This window comes from Eulemur rufifrons, chromosome 8 (genome assembly GCF_041146395.1).
Source record: "Eulemur rufifrons isolate Redbay chromosome 8, OSU_ERuf_1, whole genome shotgun sequence".
NCBI classification, from domain to species: Eukaryota; Metazoa; Chordata; class Mammalia; order Primates; family Lemuridae; genus Eulemur; species Eulemur rufifrons.
In genome coordinates, this window is record NC_090990.1 from 106972290 (window position 1) to 106985514 (window position 13225).

The following is a 13225-nucleotide window of genomic DNA, read 5'->3' on the forward strand; positions in this document are numbered from 1 at the left end:
AGTCTTGCTTTTTTGCCCAGGCTAGAGTGCTGTGGCGTCAGCCTAGCTCACAGCAACCTCAAACTCCTGGGCTCAAGTGATCCTCCTGCCTCAGCCTCCCGAGGAGCTGGGCTGTAAGAGTGAGCCACAGCGCCCGGCCCCTAAACACACTTTTTAACTTCCTCGCTCTGTGACTCCATTTCACAATCCCACTGACCCCAAATAAATACCCTCCCTCAGTCTTCAGAACCTGCCTTGTCCTCCAAGAATCCTACCTTGACCACTCACTCAGAAGTGATCTCTCCTTTCTCCAACATGGAGAGCTGTTGCTCTTCCTGGTGATTTAACAGTTATCATATGCTGCCTTGGATTATCTTTTTATATGCATGTCTTATCTTCTAAAGGAAGTTGTAAATTTCCTGAGAGTGAGGACTGTGCACACCCAACCCCACACCTTGGCACAGCGTATCACCCATGTTGGTGCTATATAATGGCAGGTCAATTTGACTGATGGACATTCTTGGCTAGAAATAAACCCTGTTTGCCCTTTCACGCATCTCAACGTGTAATGGGAAGCACAGTATTGGCATCTGGGTATGGGGTATAAAACATGATAAAATGAAGAAAACTGGGAGGAAAAGTGCAAGGGAAATAAGCACCTTATCTCTATTCTTAACACTTTAACCTTCAGGGTTAAAAAATGCAGCATTAGCTTTCCCTTCAGCCATGTGAGCTAACGGTGCCTTTCTTAGGGCAGCATGAGCAGATCTGTGTTGGAGACCTCTTTCTGCTACTCACCTCTGCTGTGTGACCTTGGGCAAGTTACTGAATCTCTCCTCGTATGTATAACACAGAAGATACTAACTGCCTAATTGGATTGTTGGAAGGAATAAGTGAGGGGATACATTAAAGACTTTTAGCTCAGTTTCTGGAACATACTAAGCTCGTGATAATCAGCCATTATTTTCCAAAGCACTGTCCCAAATGGGCACCAGATATAGATTATCTAAGGGCCAGTGAACCCTGTGCAACTTCTGTACATTAACCATCCTTCCCGACCGTGTCATTAAACAACACTGCTGCAAAGCTGCCCACTGCAGACTGAGGGGTTACCAGGAAAGACAAAGATGAATATCTTGCCCATGGCGCCTATATTTTAATGAGACATGGGAAGCAGGAAAAGAGGTATTTCATCTCCTCCCCTTCTCTGCAAACACTATTTACAGCAGACATGTGGTTCCAAACTGGAAACAGAGTTAAGAAACAGTCATATGTCTAGTCTGCTAACGTAATGCCTCAGGGTCTCTTGGGTAAACTCTCTGGTAACAATAGGTTCCTTCATCTGCCACCTTCAAGAGAATCCAGTACTTCTGCTTTGCTCTACTGATACCTTGGGGCTGCAATTTAGTCCTGCCCACACATTCCTGTCTTCCTTACACTTTCTCAGCTGGTCGTCAGTCCAGGACACGCTTGGGTTTTCAGATTTAAAAACTGCCATTACTGTGGGATGAGGAATTGGGGTTGATATAAACAGCATGCAGAGAGAAGCTACTGGTATTGACCGGGATATTGAATCTAGCCTGATTAGCAGAACTCTGGCTTGACAGCTCCTATGCTTTTCCCTTTCTACTTGATTGGCCAATTTTTCAATATCGTCCTTGGAAACTGCAGTCTTTGTAGTCATCTAAACTCCTAGAATAGATATTCCCTGAGATTCTGTGCCTATAAAACCTGTCCCATAGTCTTTATCTCTAGAGATCCCAGGCTAGGATAAACTCTTTTTCTGAATTTCTAGACTCTTTGCATGGAGGAAACCCAAATATTACAACAGATGCAGCTAAGGACATAATCCCAATTCACCACCCACCTCCCACCTGGCCTTGCGTTCCATTCCCCTCCAAAAGGAAGTCTTGTCATAAGATGTAGTAAGTCACCATAACTCTTCCATTTATTTTTAATGAGTACACAGGGTGACTGGTTCCTTTTTCAGTTGACCTTTTGAAGCTGTTAAACTGGTTTCTTTATTTGCTGAAGCAAATGACCAGGAATAAAATCTCACAGGAAAAAAAAAATGCATGGAGATCATGCTGGTACAATATAAGCACACAAGACACAGCCATACTGGGACAGAAGTTCCCGCTGAGGGACCTGGATGGAGGTAAACATACCATGGGCTGCTCTGGGCAATCTCTATAAATAACTACAAGTGTTAATAATTAAATTGACTATTAAAGAATCCACTGATAATAGAAAAAGTGCTTCTGGAAGCAGCTAAAAGGAACCTAAGCTCAAATGATGAATCCTAGAGTAGGAGAAGGAAACAAAGTTTGAGAAATGAGAGAGTTAATGTAGTTGAAGTTGTGGGCCAGAAGGATTTCTGGTTGAGAAGCGTCAGGAAGTTAAGCCAGGAACTGAGTGTACCTGGAGTGCTAACTATAGGACCAGGTAAAGTCTACTTTGAGGATCAGGGGCAGGAAGAGGCTTAGCCAGGTTGTGGGGAGGGAGCCACACAGAGCCCAGGTACCAAGGACCGGCCAAGACTTACCTGTACACCAGAAAACGCGAACTCTGTGTCTACTCCAGGCTGCTGCCCACCTCTGAAAAGTTTCTGCTGGAGGAGAGTTGTGGCCACTGAGGAGTTCCTCTGAGTTCTGTAGAAGAGAAAGGGGAGGGCTACATTCCTCCAGGGACTTGTGAGCTGCTCTGTGCGCAGTATAGCTTGGAGCGCTCGGTGGGACAGGCAGGTGGAGAAGAAGTATGAGGGTCATCCCTGCACTGAAGAGTTTCGAGTCCAGCTGGGGAGACAGAACCAACAAATTGCATGAAACAGCTCATGAACCAATAAAAACAGTATAAAATAAGACACGAATGTTTTGTGGCCCAGTCTATCAGAACAATAAGTATTCACAGGGATGGGAAAGGTGATAGTGGAAGGAAAAAGGAATTTAGAGTTAAAAAAAAAAAAATCAAACTGTAGAGTAAAAAAAACTGAGCCTCAGCCACTGAATGGAAGCCTTGAGAGCCAGATCTGGCCCCTGGATCATTTGATGTCCCTTCACATTAATATCCTTTAACAGAGAGGGATGGGAAAATCAATGATAATTCCATCGATAAAAGTCAAATCTCTGTGCTCAAATGAGGGATTTATTATGTGTACCAACTATAGCAGAATAGTTTACTTATTTGGAATTGTCTTTAGTTTCACAGCGTTTCCAACACGCATAGCTGGAAAACATTAGTCACTCACACTCACCAAGGGTAGAGGTAACTTACTTGGGTATAGTTACACAGGCTTGTTCAAAATATGTTTTCTAAAAAAATATTTTTCTGAAATCTCTAGAAAAGTAGCAAGACCGCTAATGGTATATGAAAAGTGACTTTTGCTTTTTAATCTAAATACTTTATTGTAATTCCTTAATAGCAAAAATGTATTTACATATCACTTGTATAATCTATATATAGGAATATATTTTTTAAAAATTTCCTCTCTATTAGTTGTTTGTTTATTAGCTTTCATACCAATAAAAACATTTACATTTCTATAGTTTTTGCTCTCTCTTCAGTTGTCATTTCAATTTTCCAAACAGATGACCTCATGGGCACTATATTAAAGGGATTAAAGTTTATGTTTAAAAAAAAAAAAATCTCTTGTTCTCTGTGCTATGCATTGTTCAGTTTCAGAATTTCAGCTCCCAGCTTCTGATCTTGGGATTGAGACAGGACTCTAATTATACCAAGAAATGTGCATGCATATATCACAGAAAATCTCAACAGAGATACATCTGCAGCCTTTGGAGTGTTTCTACATTTCTATCCAAAGACACTTCCTTCTTAAGTGGGAGTAGAACCAATTTACATTCACCACTTGTGTTGGGAGTGTTGGGAGAAACCTGAGTTAAATGGCATAGAATCTCTGATTAATTCCAGTTATGTTTTAGTGCCTCTATGAATTGAGGCTTGGGGCAGCTTAGCCAGTCTCTCGTCCGGTCCTTACTTTGTAACCATGAGCTCATATCACGGAAACTCTCTACAACTCAGTTTCCTCATCTGTGAAACGGGGATATTGATATCTACAGAGTCTACCTCAGAGGGCCACCTGAAGCTCCAATGGGAAAATGGATGTGAAAACATTTTTGCAAACTCGACAATGTCGGCCATGTGTAGGCTGTTATTTCATAACAGAGGGAGAATATTAGATTATTAAAGAAGTATTCCAATGAGAATCCTGTGTTACAACACTCCTTGACTTCTTGTCAAACACTTCTTTTGAACCCATGGTTAATAGTTTATGAGGAATTAGGATGTTCCTGGAAAGATCAATGGCCTTACAAGTGTGTGACACCGGAAGTCCCCCGCACTGTACTAAATTCAGATGCATGAACTCGGGTGAATCACTTAACGTCTTTAGTTTTTTTATGGGTAAAATTAGATGTTTGGACAAAAACCCTTATATACTCCACAAGTATGAATGCCATGCTTTTCAGACTAAGAAACCCAGGACTTGCAGAAATACGCACACTGCGAACTCCAGAACCTGTCTTCCTCACTGATGTGTCCTCTGGTGTCACATGCCAGGCCTGACATACAATAGTGCTCCGTGAAAATATATGTTGAACATATATGTTCAATCGTAGCATTAAGTCATTTATGGGGTAATTTCATATTTCTTTTAATGTAATTTTACTTCTTTCAACAAAGATGAATGACTCAATATCTAACCCCATGTAATTAATAAGAAATATTTTTCTAAGACTTGTGATCTAAATAAATCCACAAGTTCAAAATATGATTCTGATTTTGGTTTGGAAAAATGTCATCATGCTTTGAAATGATATAATATCTAAATTCAGGATTTTTCTGGAATTTAGTTCTATTGCCTTGTCCTTGCAATTTCTTTTTCTTTTTCTTTTTTCTTTCTTTTTTTAACACAGCTATCATTGCACATATGATTTCTTCTAGCACTAAAATGTTAGGCTCTAAAATAGCCAACTTTAGTTTTACCCCTTCCTACCCTCACGCCCTCATCCTGGCCTCATTTTGGCCTTGCAAGATGCTCTGCAGTTCTTCTGAGTGATGAGCTGTTTCTAGGCTCCAGGTCTTTGCACATAAGATTCCTTAGACCCAGAACCATCTCCTTCCCTTCCTCTGCCCCTGGCTAACTCATCTTCCTTCTTCCAGGCTCAGCTTGAAACTTTCTCAGAAAATGTTTCCTGACCCCTAATACTAGTGTTAGGGTGGAAAGGCTTAGTAGGTGCTCACCAGAGATTAAGTTATAAAAGTAAAAAAAGTTTATTTCATCCTTTAGAAGGACAGAGACAATGAGAGAGAGAGAGAGAGAGAGAGAGAGAGAGAAGGGGGGGAAGAGAGCAGGGAGATGGCGTGGCATCCCAAAGAAAGAGAAGCGAGTACCAGCACTAGGCCAAGTGGCTCACGGATTTTAAGGGAGACAAAGAGAAGAACAAACAGTGACAGCTGTCAGTTGGTAACAAAAGCAGTAGCAAGTGGATAACAAAAACTGCAAGGATGTCAAAGTCCAAGGCTTGGTTTCCTGCCTTTCCTTGGAGAAGGGATTCTCACAGGAGATGTGGCTCTGTCCTCGAGGTATGGTTGAGGCTGTAGCTCGTTCTTCTGCTGTTTACTCAGGAACTCTGTAAAAGCAGATTCTCAAAAAACAATTTTGAAAGAGAGAGGTTTACATCTCTTTTCCGTCCACTCAGCTCTTCAGAAGTTGTGCACGACAGAACTCCTGCAGGGTACCTGTTAGTGAGAGAACTCATAGGATTGATCTTTAACCGTTACTGGGGAAATTGTAGGATTAGTTATTTTCTTGTGATTTTTACAGGGCCGCCCCTTTCACTAGGGTAGGTGCCAGGAGCCCCCTGGACATTTTTCTAATGCAATGTGTTGGTGTCAGGTCATTTATTACATTAGATTGTCATTAGGCCGTTTGGGTGAAAGTGGTCTGAGCCCAGACACTGGAGCTACACTGCCGGGGTTCCGAGCCGACTAGCAGGTGACTTGGGTGAGGATGTTAACAGTAGTACCTGCCTTAGTAGGGTAGTCGAGGGTATTAAATGACTGAAGGATTCATACGCAGAGCATATAGAACAAGGCTTGGCACACAGAATCACACAATATTTACTGATTCTGGTATTAAACATTATTTTTGTCACCTCTTTTGTCAACTCAAGCCTACAAGCTCTTCAAGAGTAGGAGCCATGTTTTATTCACTGTTGTATTCCTAGCACTGTAAATGCTCCATAAATATTTATTAAATACATGGATTTATCTTTTCTCCTTCACTGAAGCCGCATCGTCTTACTTGATCAGAGAAAATAACCCTGGTGATGAAGCCACAATGCTCCCAGTGAAAAGATGGTGGGGATAGGGTGGTACTAGTCAAGTCAGCTAGATGCTAAAGCAATTTTATTCAGAATAGGATAAAGTTTTTTGTTTTTTTTGTTTTTTTTTGAGACAGAGTCTCGCTTTGTTGCCCGGACTAGAGTGCCATGGCGTCAGCCTAGCTCACAGCAACCTCAAACTCCTGGGCTTAAGCAATCCTACTGCCTCAGCCTCCCGAGTAGCTGGGACTACAGGCATGCGCCACCATGCCCGGCTAATTTTTTCTATATATATTTTTAGTTGGCCAGATAATTTCTTTCTATTTTTAGTAGAGACGGGGGGGGGGGGGGGGGGGGGGAAGGGGGGCGGGGAGGGGAGGGGTATCGCTCTTGCTCAGGCTGGTCTTGAACTCCTGACCTTGAGCTATCCAAGCCACCTCAGCCTCCCAGAGGGCCAGGATAAAGTTTTGGTAACACCATTTAAAAAGCTGTGAGTAGTGGTAAATGACAGGGAAATTGGCATGCCAATGGAAGTGATAATTGACACCACTGAGTGTAGGGACAGCAAAAGAAAACAAAGCAGTTTACTACTCATTCAGCCTGCAGGGACCAAGCATTTACTTTTCAGGCTGTCTACTGGACAGATGTCTGTGTCTCATAGCCCCTGTGCTGGGTCTACTGTCCACACTCCTTAGCACGGCTCATGATGTCATTCTGGGTCCATACCTTCTTCTCCAGTCTCAAGCATTGTCATCCTGTACAACCATCCTGTCCCAGCCTCTCCCCTAAAGCATTGCAGATCTTTGCCTTTATCTGATGCACCAGGCACCCAGCTCCTCCTTCAGAAAACCCAGCTAGCTTAGGTGTCCCCACTGGAGGAGCTATCTCTGAGACTTCCAATTTTTTCCATGTTCCCATGGCCTGCTATGCAAGCTCAGTGATGGCACTATCTCTTCATGTGGTTGTCAGTCTTCTGCCAGATTGCTCTCAGGGCCTGCGTCTTCATGTTGGTGTCCCTAGCACGGAGTACTGTGCAGGGAAGAGAGCAGGCTACACTAACACAGAGAGTGTTCAGCTATTGAATGAATGGATGGATGGATAAAGGGATGGATGGATGCGGCTTCCTGGCTTTCCCCTTCGAACCCTCACTCCGAATGTTCCTGATTTTTCTTCTTTTCTCACAGACTTAAATTCACCCTCTGGGGCCTACAAGTGAACAATCTTGGGTAAATGTAGCCTCTCAGAGCCTTATTTTCTCTATTTGTGAAATAAATATTTGTGGATATTAAATTAATGAGATGGTTACTGTTTTACAATAAGTTTCACGGAGATGTTCATATTACCTATAAATAGCAGTTTTGTTTCTTCATTTCTAAACTGTATACCTTTGATTGTCTTCTCTTGTTGCGTTGGCATAGATTTCCAGTACCAAGTTGAAGAATAGCAGTGACATTGGGCATCCTTTTCCTGCATCTAACCTTAGCGAGAGGGCATCTAACATTTCTCCGTTAAATCACATACAGATTTGTTTTAAAAACTTAGTGAACTAAACATCGTTCTAGTCTTTGGAGGGTGGGGGTGAGTGAAATCCTAACCTGTATTACCTATTTTTCCTGTGACTCACAACTTATTTTCCTCCTCTCCCCATCCTTGAGGGTTTAGAGGTTTCAGGCATATGAAGCCCAGCAAGGAAACAAAGTCTTGGGCTTCTGGTAGGGGAAACATCTGTAGGAGGCAGCCTGTTTTAGAGCCAGCCAGCCCTCGACCCAGTTAATCCCAGTGACAACATCCCCTCCTCCTCCCTCCACTTCCTTTGATCAGATGGGAAATACTTTCACTTTCCTCTTCCCCAAATTCTTCTCTGGGGAATAGGATACACGTCAAAATCTGAACATATTAATGAAATAGTCATTTTTAAACATTACACTTTAATAAAAAGTTTACTTTGAAAAAGCATACCTAAGAGAAGTTGCCCACAAAGGAACATGGCTGTTCCTCATAGCCGCTTCAAAAATATTCATTAAGTGTCTTCAACAAATATTCTTACGACTTCCTACTATAAAAGCTGAGCATAGTGTGAGACTCTTGGGACAAAGCTATGAATAAGGCAGACATCGTCCCTACTCTCATGGAGTTTCCATGCTAGCTGCAGGAGAAAAACAAAAAGCTGGTAAACAAAAGTTTTAAGCATTTATAATACGAAGAAAACAAAGGACTAGCAGAAAATAAGGGGAAGTCTACTTTAGGCAGAGTGCTCAGAGAAGATTCTACAAGGAGGGGACTTTAGGCTCAGGATGTGAAGGAGCTACCCACAGAAAGGGACGTGAAGCAGTGACTCCATGCAGAGGAGGTCCAAAGGCCCTGATGGGAGTGGGAATACAAGTCTTAGGACGTAAGGAGCAGCAGCTAAATGCCATCAGTAAACAAAGCAAAACATAAGGCCAAAAAACCAAAGTATATGTTACCTCTTAATAAACCAACCAGACTGAACAATAAGGGTTGAAAATCTTTTTTTAAAGCAAAACAACTAATGCAAGGATGAAAACATGGCTGAGTTCTCCCAACAGTCAGGCACAGACTGATCAACGCATCCCTCATCATTTACATCCTAGAAGGTGGTTAGTTTAGCACACGCGGTGGTAACCCTCCTGCCTAAGTTATGGAGTTAGAGAGCTGACCCTGGAGACAATAGTGCGTCTATTGAGAAAAGGAACATTTCATTGATAGCTAGTGTTCATGTAAGGTCTCCTCTATGCCCCGTTCTCCCCTTCTTTCCTGAGTAATTTACCATGAAAAATACTGAAAAACATTCAAATTCTCACAGTGTACTCACAACTATTTCTGTTGAAATAGGCAAAACTCCAATTCAAATTAGATGAATAAACACAATGGTGGGGGAGGGGAATTGAACTAAAAAGTACAAGGATAGATTAGGAATGGCTGAATGGGAGAGCTCCAATAAATTCCTTTCTCTTCCTCTATCTCTTCCTCGCTCTGCTCTTCCTTTCTCTCTATTGACTCCACATTCAGGCTACACCTTCCAGCATGTTCAGATTGATGTTATCTCTTCGATTAGCAGTTCCCACAGAAAGAGGGCTCTTTGACCTTAGCTTCTGGGTCATCTGCCCCTCCTGACACAATTACTGATCTGTGGGGTATGGGAATGCTGATTGGCCAGGACTAGGTGACAGACCCAGCCCCAGAACCGGCAATGAAGAGGTAGAGGTGGGGAAGATAGCACACTCTTCCAGATAACACTGAAGTTGAAGGAGGGGCGGTTCCTCAGAAGGAAAATTAGGGTGTTGTTACAAGAAAGAGTAGGAAGTGGATGCTGAGCCATTAAAAAACAGTAGCTGCACGCTGTATGTAGTCCATCTCTTGCCTTCCCTTCTTCCATACATAGGGTTTTAAAAATGTTCCCACTTAATAGCATGCAATTATTGTGTACATGCATGAAAATGCATTTACCCACACTCTGATGCATTTTCTTATGTCCAATTCATCTCACTGGGTCTTGTTTTTTTCTTCTCATCCAGCTTCTAGTCCATGACCTTTAAGCGATTCTTATTCTCTCTTTCTGGCAGCCTATGGCTAAACTATAAATCTCATCACTCCCCACACAGTCAGTGTAAAATGGTGGGGGAAAAATAGGGGAAGTCTTATAGGAAAGCAAAGGAAAGGGTAAATAATAAGTAGGGAGACTGTCCCATACGATGTATTAAATTCTGCTAATTAGAAAGAGCAAGAATTACCTGCCCCACAGGGAATTGAATTTTTTTGGTGGAGGAGATTGAATTTTTTTTTGCCAATTTAGCTACCTTTGGTTTTATTCTCAGGAAGGATTCTTATTGATTAGTTTCTTCCATGACCACAACTGCGATGGGAATTGGGGAGGGTTCCCTTTCTTTGGACTGAATTGCTTCACCTGCCTGCTTGATCTAACATTTCAGAGTACGAAGTCCTTCTACACTCAAGACCCTGGTCTGAAGGTTTCTGTCTTTTAAGTAAAGGGCTTAGGGCTGATTCATTTTAACAGTCTTCAGTTTAACAGCTACCATCTTGGCCTCTGCCCAGAGGCGATTTGAAATAACTATCTGAAGGTGAGGAGGGCTAATGGATTGGCCTTTTGAGGCAAGGTTGTGTCCTAGTGAATAGCTCTTTTAATTAGGGTGACCTGCTTTAGAGCTGTCATCTAGGTATAATTAGTAATAGCACCCATACTCACACTCGGAATTGTCCCATTTTGGATAAGAAATTATATGGTCACCCTACTTAAAATGGGGTTAATTCTTCTCTTCCTCAGGCAGAGACAGCACAGCAGGAGGAGTCTGATGCAGATCCAGGAGACAGTCTTTCCATTATCAGTTTTTTACCTTGATGCTTTTGCTGTCACTGTGCAGAGGGCAAAAAAATGTCAGTTTTCCAACCTGCCATCGCTCAGTCTATCTGACTTGACCATTTGGGTTTTCTGGCTACAGGCAGAAAAGCATCTTTTAGTCAGGCTGTAACTTTTTTCTCTCTGCTACTACATAGGTCAGTTTCAACATTAGCATGCCTTTTTCTTTAGAATACTCATAAAAACTGTAAATGGCCCAAATCCTCTAAAACTCTGACTTTTGTCAATCAAGACCTCTCAAATTCCACCCTTGAAATGCTGGGGTCTAAGACTTTTCATTCAGTTTTGTGGCTAGCATATCACAAGGATTTCCAATTCCTTAAGCTCAGGGGGATCTTTCCTACTCTCACCGCTCCTCAACTCAGCCAATTGCACATTTAAGGCTTGGTGCTGCAACATCCCACTTCCAGCTGCAGAGAACTCTTTTGGCTGCAAGAGATAGAACTTAACTTAAAATAGCCTAAGCCCAAAAGGGAATGTTTTGGCTCATGTAACTAAAAAGTCTAGGGGTATCTTGGCTTCAGGCATGATCAAAGAATACCATAAAAATTTGCTTATGTATACTCTTTCTCTCTCTCTCTCTCTCTCTCTCTCACACACACACACACACACACACACACATCTTTTCTCAGCTCTGCTTCCTTGAATAGCTTATCCCTCCTACAGCCCTGAATTGGCTCATTGGTAGGTCTTGTTCATGTACCCTCCATGTGGAGGTGAAGATAAGCTGTGCCCCTCTCTAAACCACAAGGATTGAGGGTAGAAACGGGTTATTTCCCAAAGGTTCTGTTCCAAAAAAAAAAAAAAAAAAACCACCAACCAAAAAAACAAAACAAAACAAAAAGAGAGAGAGAGAGAGATGAATGCTTGCTAGGTTAAGGAAAACAACAGATGTCCATCTTATACTTGAATGCTTACAAAATGCAAGCAAATCTGTCCAGGCTCAACTCTCCTTTTGAAAGGTGAGAATGAGAATAGTTATTTATCTCAAAGTGGTGAAGAAGAAAAAAAGAAGGCAAGGGTAAAATGTTTTGTTTAATTTAAAAATCAAATCAAACCAAATAAAAATCCACAGGCTTGAAAATTCAGACTTTTCTGAACTTGCTGTATGCCTTTGGAACCTATTGTCGAGTTAGAAAAACACTCTGTCCTCCAACAGAGGAGGAAGCCTGGATTCCCTCCTTTCACTCACTGTCCATTACCTTCCCCCAGGACATGAAGGGCGGGGGAGAGAGCATGACGAGGGAGAAAGGAATGTCATTTCTGTCTGGTCTCAGACTCTGCATATCTCAGCTGGGAATGTGCAGTTTATTCATTTCAATCTCAACTTCTTCAACAATGATATATTGCAGGAATTAGTTAATTCAGCAAGTATTTGTTGAATGTTAACCCCTTATCCTTTCTCTCTCCTCTGTCTTTCCCCTCTGCCTCTTTCTCAGACCTTTCTCATCAGCACTGAAACATCCCCAAGGAACTCCCATCTTTAAAACCAAACAAATAAAAAGCCCCACAAACAGAAAACCTTCCTTTGATCCCACTTCCTTCTCAGCTACCACCCCTTCCCAACCAAATTTCACACACCAAGTGTCCCTCTTTATTGCCTGCACTTCTTCCCTTCCAATCCCTCCTCCAGCTCCTGTGCACTCCTGCTCCTTATGGGAACAGACGGTTTATAAGAGCACCATTTTCTGAGAACACACCCCTGGTATAAGGCTGTTACAGCGCTTGAATACTGTGCAGCAATGGTCTGTGCTGTGTCTGTCTTTTCAACTGGGGTGTGGGCTCCTTGAAGGTAAGACATAGCTTGTAGTTACTCAGTAAATATCTTTCTGTTGAATGTTACTCCCCACATGGGTGCTGGCATGAATGAGTGTTAAATAAATCTCTGTTAAAGTAATGAATTAACTGGGATTGCAATCAAAAGAGAAGGGACGGGTTTGGAATGGGGTGGGGATAATGAGTGAAATTTTAAGTGTCCTGAGCTGAAGTTAGAAATGTAGGGGGAGAGTGTATTGTATTAGAAGGCAGAAAATATAATAGCTCCAATGGGGACATAGTAGACAATGTTAAATGCTACAGCAACCGAATCATCTTTTTAAATTGAACACTATTAGAGGCTACTTGATTTGCCAAACAATAGTCATCAATTCTTTTGAGGGGAGGAGGACGCAGTTTCACTGGAATATTACAAGGCTGAAAATATGAAGCCTTACACCAGTAATTTGTAGGGTCCAGAAAAATGCAAGGATCAAGCACAATTAATTTAGGGGGACAGTCAACAGAGTGACATGCAACAGGAACTTTTGTGAGGTGGACAATCCTATCTGCACGCTTATCATCAATTCTACTCTTTAAATTTACCCAGCCCATCTTATCCCTGTGGTTAAGGATCTCTAGAGAAAGAGAACTACAGCACTTCTATGAGTGGATAAACCTTTCTGAAATGTAAGCTAACCCCCTCACCCAAATGTTCTAATTCATATGGATTCAAAATACAAGATGACAAGTG